Below are 6,000 nucleotides of genomic sequence, written 5' to 3'. Positions count from 1 at the left end.
CCTACTGCGCCTGCGCGTTCCCCCACATGCCGCCCACTTCACCTGCCTGCCAGGGGGCCCTGGCACGCACTACCCACAACGCCCGTGCATTCGTCACGCACCGCACCTGGGCACCGGCTTTCCACGGGGAACAGGTGCCTGCCGCCCACGGCGCCTGCGTATTCAGCAGCCATCGCCCTTTGTGTCTGCGCTCACCTCCCACTAGCCCACTGCCTCTGTGCACCCACCTGCCGCCCACCTGTGGCCGCTGCCAGAGGGCACAGGGGCAACCGACAAATAAGGGACAATTTGAGGAACAACATAAGTAATGCATCATTGTATTATAGCCCAAGAATAAAATACTACTCTAGGAGTCCCCGTCGCAGCGCAGTGGTTAACGAACCCGACTAGGAACCATGAGGTATCGGGCTCGACCCTGGCCTTGCCCAGTGGGTTAAGGATCCGGCATTGCTGTGAGCCGCAGTGTAGCTCGCAGACACAGCTTGGATCCTGCATTGCTGTGGCTCTGGCCTAGGCTGGTGGCTACAGCTCCGATTAGACCCCTCGCCTGGGAACCTCCATATGCTGAGGAAGCGGCCCTAGAAAAGGCAAAAAGACCAAAACAAAACAAAACAAACAAAAAAACAAAAACCTGAGATACTACTCTATAATGATGGAACTGACAGAATAAAAAAAATTGTAGTAGGAGTTCCTGTCATGGCTCAGCAGTTAACGAATCAACTAGGAACCATGAGGTTGCAGGTTCGATCCCTGGCCTCACCCAGTGGATTAAGGATCTGGCATTGCTGTGAGCTGCGGTGTAGGCTGCAGACGCGGCTTGGATCCCGTGTTGCTGTGGCTCTGGCCTAGGCCGGTGGCTACAGCTCCGATTAGTCCCCTAGCCTGGGAACCTCCATATGCTGCAGGAGCAGCCCTAGAAAAGGAAAAACAAACAAACAAACAAACAAATCGTAGTAGTTACGATCGTGGTTCAGCGGAAACAAACCTGACTAGTAACCACGAGGATGAGGTTCCATCCCAGGCCTCACTCAGTGAGTTGAGGATCCGTTGGTGCCATGAGCTGTGAGCTGTGGTGTAGGTTACAGACCTGGCTCGGATCCCGTGTTGCTGTGACTGTGGTGTAGGCCAGCGGCTACAACTCTGATTTGACCCCTAGCCTGGGAAACTCCCTATGTCAAGGATTCGGCCCTTAAAAAAAAAAAGGCAAAAAAAAATTGGAGCGAAAACGGTATGCCTTAGGCAAGAATTCCAAGGAACCTACGTAGACACGCCTCCAGAATGGCATCACGGGATCTGCCCTCCGAGCGGGAGCAGGACTGAGTGCCCACAGTGGGGAAAGAGGAGAGTCACCTTTCTCTGAAAAGAACTGCAGGCAGCCCCTTCCGCAGTGCTGGCTGACGTCACCAGAGCCAGCTGTGCACATCACGCAGCCCAGACGGAGGCAGTGACAAGGTCACACTGCCTCTGCGCTCTCTTTCCCAAAGCCCCAGGCTGCAGCTCCGTCCTGACGGGAGGCACCTCAGGAGCCGGCTAGGAGAGCGTGTTACACATTCCCCGGGACACCGGGCTGGTTTTCACGCCGTGGTCATGAAAAGAAGGAACACCTTGGACACTGTCACGGACCAGAGCAGACGAGGGAGAGGCAGACTTGTCACGTGACAACTAAGTGCAGTGCGGTCCCTGGACTGGCTTCTGGGACAGAAAGACGATGCTAGTGGAAAAAGCGGTGGCGTCCAGATAGCGTCTGCATTTGCGATTAACAGAAAGGACCCGGCGTTCGTTTCTGCACTGCGACCAACGCAGGACACTCAGCAAGTGAGGGAGTGGCTGCGCAGTGCGGGGGAGCGGCTTTCGGGTAAAGCTGAAGTTACTCCGAATTAAAAGCGTGTTTAACATGGACCGCCCACACGGCCCAGCTGTCCCGCTCCTGCCACAACCCCAAGTATCGCACACAAGGACTCGCACACAGACGTTCACGCCGGGATTCTGTGTAATCACTCAAATCTAGAAACGCCAGAGTGTCCGGCAACTGATAAACGTCTGCACATCTGGGCAATGGGATGCTGTTTAGCAACAGAAAGAAAGAAACTTCCTATTTACGACAACGTGGATGAATTTCTCTTACAAAGAGAGCACGTGCTCTGTGATTCCATTTGTATGACATCCTCGAAGATGCAAACTGTAGTGACAGAAAGAGGCTCCGTGGTGCCCGGAGGCGGGGGACGGGGGGTGGGAGGAAGTACAGAGAGACGTGAAGTGATGGGTGTGTGTTTTTATCTCGATGCTGATGATGGTTCCGCGGGCACGAGCGTAAGTGAAACGTGCCAAATCACAAGGTTTAAAGAAGTGTGATTGACTGTATATCAACCGTACGTCAATAAAACCGTGTTAAATAGAGCTCCTGAGTTTAATTCTGGCTCCCCTACTTCCTCACTGCATGTCCCAAGGTGGCTTCCTCTTTTGAGACCTTCTTATGAAATCACAGTAAAGACTGAGAAGATGGGAGTTCCTGCTGAGGCGCAACGGGACGGGCAGTGTGTTTGCAGCTCGGGGATGGAAGTTTGAGTCCCTGGCCCGGCTCGGTGGGTTCAAGGATCCAGTGTTGCTGCAGCTGTGGCCCAGCTCACAGCTGCGGCTCAGATTTGATCCCTGGCCCGGGAACTTCCACATGCCACAAAAACAAAAACAAGCAAAAACACAGAGCTGGGGGAACGAGTCAATGACAACCATCTCAGGGCACGGAAACCCACCTAGGCTGGAGCAGCGGGAGATGTGGCCTCGGTGGCTGGGGCTGCCTCCATCGTTTCACCACCTACCCCCACCCCAGGCTTGGGTGCAAAGAGCGGTATTCTTAGCCATGTGGGGCCGGCTGCAAAACCCTGCAGTTTTGCTGGCTAAAAATGGCAGAGTCGGGGCTCCCGCCGTGGCTCAGCAGGTTAAGGACCTCACGTTGCTGGGGCTGTGGCGTAGGCGGCAGCTGTGGCTCTGATTTAACCCCTCGCCTGGGAACTTCCATATGCAGGTGCGGCCCTAAAAAAAAAAAAAAGAAAAGAAAAGAAAAAGAAAGAAGAAAAAAAGCAGATTGAGTTGTGAAAGAATGAGAACAAGCCGCCTGACCAGGCTGGCAGTCCCGCTTGGGGCGAGCAGCAGATCAGTCAGAAATGTGACAGAGACCCTGGAAGTGAGAACATCAGGAAGGGACCGAGTTTGCTCTCGGCACTTCCCTGGCTAAGTGGGGAGCTGGCACGTAAGCATCCCCCGACCCACAACCAGAGTGACCGGCAGAGGCCCGCAGGCTCAGCCTCTTTGGGTAAACCCTCTGCTAAAATCCCTGCTGACTGTTCCATCAGAAAGACTCAGGGGCGACCCTGAATGGAAAGAAGTTAAACCACTGGGCAGTCGCGCCAGCGAGCGCACGGCAGAGAGAAACGTGCTGAAGTGCCAGTCCAGGCCTGTTTCCCAAGAACAGCTTCGGAAACACAGAATAAAACCCAGAGTTGCGCCACTCGGTTACCCAAAACGTCCAGCTCTCGGAGCTCCCCCTGTGGCTCAGGGATAACAAACCTGACTAGGAACCATGAGGATGCGGGTGCAATCCCGGGCCTCGCTCAGCGGGTTAAGGATCTGGTGTCGCTGTGGCTGAAGCACAGGCTGGCCGCTGCAGCTCCGAGCGGAGCCCTAGCCTGGGAACCTCCATGTGCCCCAGGTGCGGGTCTGAAAAAAAAAAAGCCCAGTTTTCAACCAAAGCTTACTAGACACGCAGAAACAAGACAGTTTGCCCCACATGCAGGGAAACAAACCAAGAGAAACTATCTCTGGACTCAGGTTGGATTTAGTAGAAAGAGATTCCAAAGCAACTCATAAAGGGCAGAGCTCCCATTGTTAAGGACCCAACAGCATCTGTAAGGTTCTGGGTTCGATCCCTGGCCTCGCTCAGCGGGTTAAGGATCCGGCATTGCCTCAGCTGTGGTGTAGGGCGCAGAGGCGGCTCAGATCCGGCGTGGCTGGGGCTGTGGTGCAGCCCGGCAGCTGCGGCTCTGATTCGACCCCCAGCCTGGGACCCTCCGTGTGCCGCGGGAGGGTGTGAGATGCCACGAGTAATTTTGGTTTATTCTCAAGAATTACAAATGGAAGAACTTAGGAAGAGACGAGGTAACTGCCCAGTAGCCTGAACGAACACTCCAGACGGTCTTTCCTTGGAAAAGTGTGCACTGCGTCTGTAACGTAGCAATAGGAAGCCCTTGACCACCTTTGAGCATGGAGGAGGTGCTCACGTGTGCGACGCTGCAAAAGCACAAAACCATTTCCGTCCCCGGAGCCGCCGTCCAGCTCGTCTGGGTCTCAGCACAGTCTCAGAGGCCTGCATCACGCTGGGGGTGGGGCCCGGAGCTTTCCAGAAAAACCAGTCAGTATAGGGCCTGCCTACCCATTCTTTTTTCTCTCTTTTTTTGGTCTTTTTAGGGCGGCACCCACAGCATATGGAGGTTCCCAGGCTAGGGGTCCGATCAGAGCTGTAGCCACTGGTCTACACCACAGCCACAGCAACGTGGGATCCAAGCCACATCTGTGACCGACACCACAGCTCAGAGCCACGCGGGATCCTTAACCCACTGCGCAAGGCCAGGGATCCAACCTGCGTCCTCATGGATCCTAGTCAGGTTCATTTCCACTGCGCCACGACGGGAGCTCCTGAGCCACTTTTAAGTGTACAGGTCAGAGATACTGCACACGTCATCCACCCCCTTAACTTTACATCTTGTAAAACTGAAGTTCTGTTCCTGCTAAAAGGAATTCTCATTCTGCCCTTCCCACCCCAGCCCCCGACAACTACCGTTCTGCTCTGTCTCCGTAATGCAGTCTCTTCCTCGTGTGAGTGGAGTCCTTTGTCCTTGTGTGACAGACTTATTTCAGTCAGCGTGACAGCCTCGAGGTCCACCCCCGTGGTGACACATGAGGGAATTTCTTTCCTTTTCCAGGCCGACCGATAGGCTCCTGCACGAAGCCCCAGCACTGCGCTGTCCCCTCAACGGCTGACCCGCACTAGGGCTGCGTCCGTCTTCTGCCTGTCCTTAACGATGCTGCTCTAGGGAGGTCCCGTCGTGGCGCAGTGGTTAGTGAATCCAACGAGGAGCCATGAGGTTGCAGGTTCGATCCCTGGCCTCCCTCCGTGGGTTGGGGATCTGGCGTTGCCGTGAGCTGTGGTGTAGGTTGCAGACGTGGCTTGGATCCCGTGTTGCTGTGGCTCTGGTGTCGGCCAGTGGCTACAGCTCCGACTCAACCCCTAGCCTGGGAACCTCCATGTGCCGCGGCAGCGGCCCTAGAAAAGCAGTAAGAGTAATAATAATGCCATGAACAGGTAAATGGCTGTCTCTTGGAGACGCTGCTTTCAGACCTTTGGGGTACATACTCAGAAGTGGAATTACTGGGTCACATGGCAATTCTCTTTTTAATCTTTTGAGAACTCTTTTTTTTTTTTTTGGTGTTTGTCTTTTGCTTTTTAAGGCCGCACCCGTGGCATGTGGAGGTTCCCAGGCCAGGGGTCCAATCAGAGCCACAGCCACAGCCACGCCAGATCCAAGCCACGTCTGCGACCTGCACCACAGCTCCCGGCCACGCCGGTTCCTTCGCCCACAGAGCGAAGCCAGGGATGGAACCTGCGTCCTCACGGATGCGAGTCAGATTCATTTCCACTGCGCCCCGACGGGAACTCACCCCCAGCTACTTATACTCCCACCAACGGCGCACAAGGGCTCCAGTTTCTCCACATCCTCGCCAGCACTGCTGATTTCTGCGGTTTTGCTGTCGTGTGTTTTGACGGTGGCCCGCTTAATGGGTCCGAGATGGTATCTCATGGTCGTGTGCTCTTGCTCGTCTTCAACGATTAGCGACACTGTTATCCTTTCAAGTGCTCCTTCGGGGACCTGGACATCCTCGGAGACGTGGCCATTCAAATCACTGGGCATTTTTTGCTGTTGAAATTTAGAAGTTCTCTATGCATTC

The sequence above is a fragment of the Sus scrofa genome, chromosome 12 (genome assembly GCF_054392235.1).
Source record: "Sus scrofa isolate SSC_HxYL_T2T_F1_AM1 chromosome 12, Sscrofa_HxYL_maternal_Yorkshire_Landrace_v2.0, whole genome shotgun sequence".
NCBI lineage: Eukaryota > Metazoa > Chordata > Mammalia > Artiodactyla > Suidae > Sus > Sus scrofa.
This window is presented reverse-complemented; position numbering follows the sequence as displayed.